Genomic DNA, 12,903 nt, shown 5'->3' with positions numbered 1-12,903 from the left:
TAACTCCCAATTCAACTGTGCTCACTTATCCAGAGCCATGTCATGCAGGTGTACAGGCTCCAGACGTTGTATTATGAACTGAGGCTATCTCATGGACACATGGCACAAGAAATAAGTAAGTAGTGGAGCAGAAACAAGGCTTAAAATGTCCAGTGCTAGAAATGAGTCTATATAAAGAAAAATCTTCCAAATCTTACATGTCATACAAGAAGAACACATACATTTTCTCGAATTTGGTGTCCTGAAATTTGATGACTTTGCCAATACAAAGTTGTATAAAGTTGAGAAAAACTTTTCAAATACCAAAAATAAAAAATAAATAAATTTTGATCAATCATGCCAGATGAAAGACATTATTTTTACTTTCTATCTATAGAAAGATATATAATAAAATTACTATCATAAAAAGAAATGATCAAAGATTTTACCTGTCAAAAATGTAAGGAAAAGTGCTACAGTCTCCAGCAGTTAATTGATTAAATGTATCATTTTTTTTAGATTTTTGGCATTATTATAGTTGCCCATTTTATTAGATTTATAGGTTATTGTAATTTATCTTCTTATTCTAAATGTTTATTTTTGTTCCTAATTTGTGTTTGTGATTTTGTGCTCTTTTACTTTAAAAGGGCCTCCAAATGGTATAAGTTTCAGCATGTGTGGAGGTTTGGAAACAGAAGAGGTTGGGTGTGATTAGCAGCATCCAAAGGGCCCCTGAGAAGTCCTAGTCCCCTGGTATTCATGTTTCTAGGGAAGGAACTTCTTTCTCTTGAATGTGGCTTGGACTTGATGACCAACTTCTTAAAAATAAGGTAGGACAAGGTGATGGGATGTCACTTGGAAATTACAGTATAAAAAGAAAAAAAGACTATACTTTTCTATTGGGTGTCTCTATCTCTCTGAAGGAAGCAGCCGACATGTGACCAGCCATATGGAGAGATGCACAATAGCCAAGACCTGATGTCCCCAGCCAATAGACAGATTGGACTCAAGGCCTGCCAACAGCCACGGAAGTATGCTTGGAATGGAATCTTCCCCTTCTGAGAACCTTGAGATGCAGCCTGACAAACAGCTCCATCATTCAACCTTGTGCAAGGCAAGACCTGAGCCACAGGCATCCAGCTAAACCATACCCAGATTCCTGAGGAATTTGTGAGATAATAAATGCTGTTTTGAGGAGTAAGTTTTCAGACAATTTGTTATGTACTAATAGATGACTAATATGTTGGGGAAAGATAAAGATAATTTAATCAACTTATTAAATCCTTCTCAGCATGGAAGGAATATTGTCTTGTTTAATGAAATATCATTTCCTGATACTGTTGAAAATCCATTTCCTTGCTTCTTTCTATGTTCTGATACAGGACTCTGGTGATACTCATGAATTAACATAATATTCATGTTTGCCTATTGGAGTTGATGAGCAATTCATAATATTAAAAAGTTTGTATTATTCTTAAACCTGTATGTATGTGAGTGTAGGTGAAACATGTGAAATGTGATAAACTTGTTTTCATTGAAAATTAGACAGATATTGAATGTTAGAATTAGGAAATTTTACTTTTTATAAAATATTTTACATATTTAAGAGGGAGAGAGAGAAGTAGACTCTCCACTGAGCAGGAAGCCTGATGTAGGGCTTGTTCTTAGAATCCAGAGATCAGGACCAGTGCCCAAGGTAGACACTTACTCGACTGAGCCACCCAGAGGCCCTGGAAATTTTGTTTTTTAAAAAACATTTTAAAAGATTTTGTTCTGTATTCAATAACATTTTTAAAATTCAGCTTTAAATAAATTTCAGGGTAAAATCAATATTCATGATTTCTAATTATACTTTGCTTGTTAAATTAGTATATAATTTTTAATATTTTATAATAAAATATCTTTTTAAAAGCATTTGCATAATCATTTTATTTTTAAAGTTTTTACGTTTATTTTACTTTACTTTTTTGATGAAATAATATTTAAATGTGTTTATTTGGAACACAAATACTCTTAATTTTTGCATCTTGTATTTTATTTAAGCATCCATAGATGCTTAAGATTATGTTGGGGCACCTGGGTGGCTCAATTGGTTAAGCATCCAACTTGAGATTTTGGCAGATTATGATCTCACGGGTCATGGGATGGAGGCTCTGTGCTTAGCAGGGAATCTGCTTGAAATTCTTTCTCTCCCTCCCCTTCTACTTCTTCCTCATTTGCACCAGCATGTGCTCTCTATCTCTAAAATAAATAAATCTTTAAAAATTATGTCAAAATGTGATTATTTACATAGAGATTTTGCCAAAATGAAGAAAAATATGATAAATTTCATGGAAGAAACATATCAAATGTTATGAACTACACATATCTCTATTTTATCATCCACTTTAACATGACTGGTCTGTCAATAAAACACACAAAACTACATACTGATAATTAAATTCAGTAACATTTGATATCATCTGTCATATAAAAACCATAACTTTATATATAATTTTCAAGTTTGTCATTATGAAGATAAGTTTCAGAGTAAGAGGATGGAATATAGTTTAATTAACAGTTTGTTATTTTGATTTATAATTTTAGAGTATTTAGCTGTATAGCATGTGGACATCATTGGTACTCTTGCTCCAGGTCCTGCAAATATTAGGGGTAGGTGTGTCCTTTCTGACAACTCTATTTAAAATTTCAACATCATCTGTACCCCCCAAGTATACTTCTTCACCTTCTTAGATTTACTTTTCTTTAAAGCTCTTATCAATATATTACATGCTATACATTCTACTTTTTATTTATTGTTGTCTTTTTTTTCCTTACTGGAGTGTAATCAAGCTTGATAAGAGGAGGGATTTTTGTTGTTTTCATTGCTATATTCTTGGCACATATAATAATGTCTGGAACATACTTGGTACTCAGTAAATTCACATATTCATTCATTCTTCAATCACAAAAATATTTATTGAGTATCCCTTATGCTTCAGACATTGTTGAATTCTATTAGTTGGCACTTGAAAAGCAAAGATAAAAAAGGGCAGGAGAAGTTGTACTGTGCTTTTAATTAGAGAAATAAATAAATGAGGTTATCTCATCCCAGGGCTACACCGTTTTCTTGAAAGGCGAGAGAGCATAAGCCACCAACCACTCCCATATCTCACTATGGGATTCCTTTCAACTACTGGTTTCAATTTAAAAACCATGACATTATTTCTTTGTCACCTGTTTTAGAATACAAGAAGTGACTCATAAATTCTTTAATCCCTCTTGGCAGCAAGGTTGTTTCTGAGTCCACATAGTTAATTGTTGCCTCAGGAATCATCCCAGAGTAAAGATGGATGTGAACCAGCCTTAAATGGTAAGTTTTAGGCTACAAAGGCTTTTATGTGGCTCAATTCTTTTTTCCCTACAAGGGGAATTCACACACACACTGCAAACATCAAAGGCTACCTGCAATTAAGATCTTATTGTAAGGCTACTCATGTACTTTTGTCAAGCAAAATAAAAACTGAGCTTGTTTCTGAAGCTAAGTACAGTTTTGTCATCATCTCCTGTTTTTACAGCAATGCAAGTAATACTGCTTTTAAAAACAACGAGCAGACTTAGAATCCTGAGTTTTATTTTCTGCACTGCCACTAAGCCATGTGACCTTGGGAAGGTTACTAGAGGTTATGTATGCCCCATAAATGGTAGAGAAATTTCAAGAGCTTTCAAAATTGAAATACATATTTACAAATTAACTTACTTATACTTTTTATTGAATATATCATATATTTAATATATTTATAATTCAATATATTTATAATTTGTATTCAGTATATTTTTTTACATATATATTTCCTACTTTATGCAGAGAAAGGAAAGAGGGAAGATTTAAGGAAAGCAAAGTCTGCTTATAAAATGAGAATCAATTGTTTAATCCATATTGATTGATAGTAAATCAAATAGATGAGAGGAAAAAGCCAATCTAATTCTGTATCTAATTGTCCATTCAGTTTAGTCAAATATCATTTGACCCCCACGTATGGACACATAGAAGACCGTCTGCCACAAGGTCTGTTGAATTCCCTGATTGCCAGTAGTGCCGGGCAACAGCCTCTGCCTAGGACAGAAATATGTGCAAAGAAGGGATTTGGGAGTCTGATAGTTAATCAAAGGCCCAGATGAACGTGCAAGGGTTTTCAACTTAGATTGCTTATAACAGCAAGAAATGGAGAATAAACTACCTACCTATTTAAAAGAGTTGGTTAAATACAATATAATAATGAGATATATACATATAGGTTGATCATGAAGGATGATGTGATAGAAATAAATGTGTTTACATGGAGAGATGCTTATAACATATCAGATGAAAAATTAACATGAACAAGGGTTTAGCTGATGTGGTTCTGTCTTCATAGTAAAAAATTATATATGAATACATGTAAATATATTTCCTGTCTTCTTCTCTCTTATTCTCTTTCTCTTCTCCTCCTCTTTGCATGTGTGCATGTACATGCACACACATGCACACACACACATCTACAGAGATATACTGAAATCTTTACAACATTTATCTTCAGGTGGTAAGATTATGGGTTATTTTAATTTTTTTCTCTATGTCTATAACATGAAATTTTTAAATAATGAAGATTATTATTTATACACTAATATTTAAATAATAAACAAATAATAAAAGCAGTCAATTGCTCTGCCCTCAAGCCTTGAAATTTGAGAAATCTTTAGAGTTTTCCAGATCAAGATTTACAACCCTAACAGAGAAGACCTGATTCATCCTCTCTTGCCAATAAGGTGTGACCACTTAGGGATTCTCCTGGTAATCTGGTTACTGGAGAAGTTCAATACTACCTATATAATAATTATTCCTTGACATCTTGTTGAATAATTCCAAACACTCATTCATACCTCATTCCTGATTCAACCTTCCAGTAAATATCTATTAGACACTAGGCATGTATTTTATTATCATTTTATTATTTTTATGACTTATATAGTAATATTAATAATCCATTATTTGATTATTATTATCTGATCTTTATGTATTGAAAGCCAGGCACCTTATTAAGCACAAGCCTGGCTCTGTGCTAAGCAATAAGGTTATAAGGGATGAGGAAAAAAAAGAAAAAAGCTAGGCATGATCTTTTCTTCTATGGGAAGCTAACAAGGTCATTCTTCATTTTGAAAAAGATTAAATTCAGTACAGGAAGTTTAGGTGGGTGACCTGCAAAGTTGTTCAGCATTGACCAGATCACAGATCTTCTAAATCTTATGTCAGGACATTTTCCTTTATACCACACTTAAATAAAACAAACACAACCAAGATAAAATCCAAATAGTCAAATTTCTTCTACTGTAAATTGGAATAAAATTAGGAAAATAAGAAAAATAATTCTCATCCAGAAGTTTACCACCTTGTAGCATTATCAACAATAGCTAAACTATGGAGAGAGCCCAAATGTCTATCAACTGATGAATGGAAACAGAAGTTCTCCACCCTAAGCTTACTGTTGACAAGGTAGCATACCAGAAAATTTTTATACTTCTATATAGACAGTGTGATTTTGTAAAAAGAAAAAAAAGCAAGCAACTAATTAATTAATCTTAGGTATACAACAAAATATAGGCCAATTCACCTTGTTTCCATTAATTTTAGACTAAGTCTTTTTTTTTTTAAATTTATTTATTTAATCATGAGAACAGAGAGAGAGAGAGGCAGAGACAGAAGCAGGCTCCATGCAGGGAGCCCGATGTGGGACTCCATCCTGGGTCTCCAGAATCACTCCCTGGGCTGAAGGTGGAGCTAAACCGCTGAGCCACCCAGGTTGCCCCTAGACTAAGTCTTAATCATAGATAATCCACTTAATTTTAAAACTTAATTATTAATAGTTAAAAAGCAATGATAGTTACTTCTCATACATAAGAGGGTTTCATACATAAACTATGAAATGTATCATTTCACTACTCATATTTTTATAATTAAGATGAAAGATAAATATTGCCCATAAACCACACAAATTCTTCATTATAACTGGAATCATATTTGGCATCTAGGTTTCTCTCTACACTCTTCATGTTGACAAGGTTATGAGATCTTCATTCTTATAGGAATCAACTTATTTTGTAATAAAGAAGCCATAATAGTTTAAAAAATTAAAACAGACCACCATCTTCTCTCTTCTTCCTCCTCCATCGTTTCCTCAGTACCACTGACAAGTGAATTTGCCTCCACATCAAATAATAAAACCAAAGGGTAGATGCATGATAATTTGAGAAAAGTGACAAAAATATAACCCTTACTCCAAAGGAGATATAACATGCATATTTATTTTTAAATGCCATCCATATGTAGTATGTGTTTTTATGAGCATTTTATTAAAGACAAGAGGTTCACCATAATGTTCTAAGACAGATGGTAAGCAGCACACACACACATACATACATGGATGCCATATTTCACTTGGACCTATAATAATAGATACAACTGGCTCAAATTGCTTCCAGTTCCCTGGGTTAAGGAGGTAGAGTCCTCACTGCATCGCTGCTGTGGGCTCTGAGGGTGGAGTTGATAATCTCAGGGCCACAACAGGCTCCCAGGTCCTCTGACCTCATATACTTTCTCTGTTCTACTTCCAAAACCATTTGACTTCCATCTCAGTTCATTTTTTTTTAATCTCAAAAAAGAATTCAAACTCATCAAAGTATTTGTGAGCATAATAGACTTTCTTGGGGAAGGACATCATAATTCAGAACACCAGAGTAGGACTTCGCTTTTCAGCAATAAAAACAGCTTTGCCAGGAATAAGAAAGCATCATTCCTCTATAGTGGCATTTCACTGGCCACACCAAGTCTCAACCTCTCTCCATCTATTCCACTCCTGTCTTTCCTTCTCAAATTTCCTTCTCAGGTGCTCCCTATGTACAGCCTTGGCATTCAAATTATATCTGCTATCACATGGAGCATCCCACTCTGGTTTTAGTATCTGGCCATACCCACATCACACCCAGTCTCCTGTTTCACTCAGCCTTATTCAAGTATTTCCCAGATGAAGATACTTCTCTCCCCCCAAAGACTTTTGTTGGGCAAACATTTTTAAAAAGGAAAAGAAAAGCATTTCTCTCTCTGCAGAGATTTTCCCCCTTTTTATGCTAAGATGCACAATTCTCATATTTTAGCATTTCTGAAATCCAGATGAGTGTGTTTATATAGTAATAGTCAACTATTTTGAGACTCAAAAGAATATGGGCCTGGGATAGAAGGTTGTGATAATGACTCAAATAACATTTTTCAAAGAGAAAAATAAGTTTGCTTTTGTCCTCTCTGCCTCAAAATGGCCAGTGAACTTTGTGCAGACACAGTCTGGTTTCTCTGTCCCAGGAAGATAGTTACTTCTTATGTCAGAGGTTCATCAATGGTAGTCTTGTCAACTGCTGAATCTTCAGTACCAACAGGTCTGATGGGGCCACTGCATCTGTACACAGATGCTCAAGCACTATGTCTTGATAAAAATATGAGACCACTTGGACTATGGTTCAGATTTCCAGCTGTCTGATAACACAGGTTTGACACACCTTAATGTGTCCTTTCAGAGGAGAAAGGGGATTGGACTTCAGGACAGCAAAGCTTCTGTAAAACTATCAGAAATATGGTGCAGAAAATCATTTTTTAAATGTCAAATAGATTGTAGAATCCTGTTGGAGGTCATCGAGACGACGTGACTGCTGGTTGATACTCAGGCTAGATCCAGGCAATCAGAGACCCCTGACTCCCTCCGTCCTTAGAACGTATGTTCCACCTACTGTTTCCACAATAGGAGCTGTTTCAAGGACACAGCGTTGAGAGAGCAGTGTGGTGTTGAGAATACCTGCAGAGTATAACTGGCAGAGCACATGTAACATGGTTAAAACCTCTTTTTAAACTTTAAGATCCTAGAAGTGGTTCAGACATCTACACATCTTGCGGTCACTCAAGACAAATCTGATACATAAGTTTCTTGACTTGTTCTACCTGCCACCTACCAATCTGGAGTGGCTGGTCTCTTTTTTCTATCTCTCCCTGCTCTCAGTGAATGGGAGCCAGTTTGTGAACCAACAAATCCACACATGCCCAGAGCTACTGTAAAGAGATTTTGAGTCTCTACTGCCAGGCAATTTGTAATACTGACAATAACACGGAAAACTAGTAACGATATGGTCCATGGAGTAAAGAGATGGAAAACCAAGAGGTGAATGTTGTGAGAAACTTTTACAAATGGTGAGAAAGTAATTTGCTATATGGCAAACATGATCAGTGCTCTAGCCACATCCCTCATACCGGCCAGTTGCTCATGACAAAGTTCATCAGTGTCTGCAGCTTTTACATGTGGGCTTATTTTTCACCAGACCACAGAAGACTGCTCTGTCCAGAAGCATAAGTAACAAGCCAGAAAAGTCAGAAAAATTAACAATTCCTAGGACCAGTGCTCAACCCATAACTCTCTGGAGTGAATGTAATTCCAAGGTATGTGTTTTTCCACACCCCAATGTTTCCTCATGGCATTAAGTTTCAGCTGCCCAAGTAATGGGTAGCTCCATAACCACCCCTTCCCCAAGGCCTGCTAGTCCTCCCTGCAACTCCTTGACAACTACTTGCACTGAATTCTTGCCTCATGTCTGCTTCTGGGGAACCAAACTCTGGCACCCAAAATCAGACTTGGAAATTTTTGGTCTCTGTACATATGGTTAAGATTCTTTGTTGATGATCTTGGCTATTAAAAGTGATTTGTCATTAGTCTTTGAAATTCCCATGTGCAATACCAGACAGCCATGTTATGAAGAAGTGAAGTGGAAATTAGCTGCTGATGTCATTTTTTGTCACATTATTTGTACTTGGCATTTGGGTTGGTTTAAGAACATTGTTAGGAGACTACAGCATTTAAACATATTCATTTTTGGTTATTTATTTCAGTGTCTGTGGATTTATAACTTTGGCAAGTGATTTGTGTTTATTTTTAGTGGCAGATATCCATCTTAAAGTTAAAATTTTTAAATGTTGACATATCCACATTGTGTAGAAAATGATCATTAACTTGTAACCAAGGTATGATCTCATATTATTACTTCTCCTTTTATTGAAAAAAAAAAACCTACATTTTTATTATTTCCTCCAAGAACAAGTCATACATTTGGTTGAGATAAAAAATAATATATAGTAATACAATAATAGTGAATTTTTTTAACTAAAAAGCTCTTAACTTTATGGTGCTCCTATAATCAATGATGTCTTAAAATTCAGGAAATACGTACATATATTGTGTTAATAATATGTGCTCATTATAAAATTTCCTAAAATAAAACCTCAAAAGTATAAAGAAAAAAAAGCCATAATCTCAACAAATATAAACCGTATTACCATTTTCAAATGTATTTCCAAACATCTCCTTCTCTGTGTTTATACTCATATATTTTGGCATAAATAAGATTATACAATATGTATTGTTTTATTGAATACTATTGTTATGTGATAATGCTTCACAAATGTTTTTCCACTTATTCAAAATGCCAATATCTTCCTTGACAAGAACAGATGCTATGCAGATGTTGACTACGTGACCAGTGTATGGTACCGATTGAGAGTACTTCCTACTTTGAAGTAGCAATATTTGCCAAGAGCATTTGAAATGGCCTTCACTGTATTAATTATTTTTAGTTGCTACCTTTTGGGAGACTATCCAAACATGTATATGAAAATGATACCCAAAGATGTATATCTAACTAACTCATTAATGCATCAATCCTGATGAAGAGAGCAGGATTGTAGCGAGGTAAAACAAACCTATCCTGAACTTGGGGGCAAGCAAGGCAGGCTCAGGCAAGTCACCCAAAGTGGGGGACCTACAACAGATAGGAAACATAAAAAAACCAAAGGTGGGACCGTTTTTCCTTTAAATTACTGTGTACCGGATGCCTGGGTGGCTCAGCAGTTTAGCGCCTGCCTTCAGCTCAGGGCGTGACCCTGGAGTCTCGGGGATCAAGTCCCACGTCAGGCTCCCTGCATAGAGCCTGCTTCTCCCTCTGCCTGTGACTCTGCCTCTCTCTCTCTCTCTCTCTCTCTCTGTCTCTCATGAATAAATAAATAAAATCTTTAAAAAAAATAAAAATTAAAAAATAAATTACTGTGTAAATCTGGGCAATTTTCTCAACTTCTCTATGAGTTAGTTTTATTCACTGCACCTGGAGGAGACTGATTCTTCTTCTATATGACAATTTTGCTGGTTAAGATTTTATTAATTGATCACTTTTTGAGTTCTGGCACACTGTAATAGACATGTATGGTTTCTATCAGCTTCCCTTCTGCTGTTAACAAAACCCATCCTTTCCTTTTGGGGAACCACACCTTCCCCAATGTCCGCCAGAAAGCTTATGTGGGGCTGACCCCACCTCTGGATCCATAAGTGGGCGAGTCAACCAGTCTTGGCCAGTTAGGATACCAAATCCCTTGAATCATAATGATGGGTTCAGAAATCAACATATGATTCAAGTCAGCCAATGAGAATCCTACTTGGGAAAGTCTCCCCTTGTGTTGCAAATCTGGTAGAAGATAAGTCTGGAGCTGCTGACTGGCTATCTTCTTTATTGCTTGGGGGGAGTTTATAAAGGATAAAGCAAGCAACAGGAAAGATAAATAGGAAAGCAGATCCTTTCTGTACTTGTTTCTGAAAGTTTTTCAACAGAGGAGGTCTAGGGGCTCCAAGAGCAACAGTGATTCATGAACCACACTGTGGCAGTCATACAAGGTGGTAAATAAACTTCAGGGAGGCAGAACCCTGGGCAGGAAGTTTCCAGCTTCAGTGATGATTCCCATATTTCAAGCCTGCCATGGAAGCAGAGATCCACCACTGTGGCCTGGATAATAAGGGTGTCAGTACATTTGGGAACTGGCTATTAGAAGTCCTGCTTCTGCTATCCAGACACCACAGAAACCTCTTGGTTCTGGTGGGAGCCTGAGAGAAAGGAAAGACTCTAAAATGCCCGCATCTATATTTCTTATCCATTTCAGTGCAGGCTTGATGTTAGACTTTATTTAAACTTTAAAAACTATAAAAAATATTGAAATGTGATATGTCTCGCAAACGTGAATTATTTAACTAGAACTCTGCGAACTGCAGGGCATGCTCCTTTTTCTCTTTTCCCTACATTGCTTTTTTTGCCTCCGTACTTGTGTGACAAGTTGTCTTGCATAAAGTTAGTCTCAGTGCAGGGCATGTGTGTGTGTGTGTGTGTGTGTGTGTGTGTGTGTGTGTGTGTTTAAAGGAAATGAGAAGAGCTTTGCTATTGTTAGGAGCAAGCTGCTAAGAGAGGAGAGCATGGGTGTGACAAAGCCAGGGTTTCTACTTAATAGGAGGAGGAGTGGTGCTTGGCCTGTTTCTTAAAGCATTTGTGGGACCCAGGCAATGATGGTGGAAGAAGACACTGCGTGACAAGAGTCATGACACTGAGAGATCACAACACTCTGGGGAAGGAAAGTGGTGGAAAATGGGTTGATTTTGAAGGGTCTTAAAAGTTGTTCTAAGATTATGAACTTTGTTCAGTAAGTAACTGGAGTCCATGAACGTTTCCTAAGGAAGGAGTCACATGAATAATCTTTGGCTTATAATAACTTTGATCATGCAGTAGAGGATAGTGGTTCTTAAACAGTGAGCCCAGACCAGCAGTATTGCCATCACCTGGCTACTTGTCTGAAATGCAGATTCTTGGACCACACCCAGGCCTATGATCTGGGTGTTTAATAAGTCCTTCAGGTGATGATGATGCACACCCAAGAAGCAGTATGTGAAGGGGAAAGCACCTTTCTTATGAGTCACCTGACGAAAGTTGAATGTATTGCCTTTAGATGTTTTAATCCAAAGGTAAGTCAGGCCACAGCTTATTAACAGGCTGTTCACCCCATAAGGAGAGAAAGTAGAATTTATTCCTTCATGTAAAGAACATATTAAAGTGCTGCATTTTTCTCCTTCTTTGCTGAATTCCACACAAACTATACAAAACACACCCCAACCTCAACTATTGTCTAGAGAAATACAATAAAATAAAATTTAGCCACAGGCTCCTCCCCTCCCCAGATTCTCCCACTGGCTAACAGGATTTCACTATATTAGCCCCTGTTCTAGAGATGGGTGGATACCTTCGAGATAGTGTTCATTCATGTGAATGTCACACCTCAGAGACATCAGCTTTGAATTTCTTCAGAGCTGGATCCAAAGCTATTTCTCAAACCCTTCTCAAAATGTTCTTGATTTAATGCCCAAGAAATATTGGCAAGGATAAGGGAGCACATTCAGGGCTGTTGGGACTGCCAGCAGGCAGACAGGCTTACAGAAGACCCTTCTTTGGGTCCTGCCAAGCCTTGAACATGCTTTCTGGTGCACAGTGCTGCTGCTTTAGATCCAGGAGCCTGGAAGTCCTCCTACATGGGGAAACCATTCCATGCTGTAGGGGATAGGACCAAGGAAGAGAGAGCCTCTATTCCCTTGATAAGAGTCAACCAGCACTGTGGTCTCTGACCACTGGTTTTCCAGCTCGTTGACTCATGCACATTTTGTTTCATAGATGTCTTATGAATGCAATGAGGAACTCCTGGAGTTTGGAGTTTAAAGGGATTCCCTAAGCCATGAAGGTCTTTTCTTACTTTCTTCCCTGATGGATGCTCCTGTGGTCTCTTGAACACTTCCAAAGATGGGCCTCACATTATTTTGAAGACTGTAAAGTATCAGAGTGTGAACATGTCCATGGTATTAGACCACCAAAGCAGGACTGCAAAGGAGTTACCCAAGAATCAGTCTTGAGATGCAAGAGATCATCCATCTCACCCTATAAAAGGGATTAGAGGTAGCCAGAACGATGGGGAGCATTTCTTTAGAGAGGATTGGTGTTGCTATGCAGGGAGTCCCA

General features: G+C 36.8%; 1 long non-coding RNA gene across 1 annotated transcript in view; it reads left to right on the top strand.

The window, feature by feature from the left end:
* The first annotated feature begins 671 nt into the window (after positions 1–671).
* LOC140614489 (uncharacterized) overlaps positions 672–12,903 on the top strand; it is a 70,984-nt gene continuing 58,752 nt past the window's right edge. Inside the window, exons 1-3 of the long non-coding RNA XR_012015343.1 lie at positions 672–809; positions 903–1,176; positions 8,356–8,473. This is a non-coding gene — a long non-coding RNA (uncharacterized lncRNA). The remainder of the gene's footprint in view (positions 810–902; positions 1,177–8,355; positions 8,474–12,903) is intronic.

This window comes from Canis lupus, chromosome 22 (genome assembly GCF_048164855.1).
Source record: "Canis lupus baileyi chromosome 22, mCanLup2.hap1, whole genome shotgun sequence".
Taxonomy (NCBI): domain Eukaryota; kingdom Metazoa; phylum Chordata; class Mammalia; order Carnivora; family Canidae; genus Canis; species Canis lupus.
This window is presented reverse-complemented; position numbering and strand designations above follow the sequence as displayed.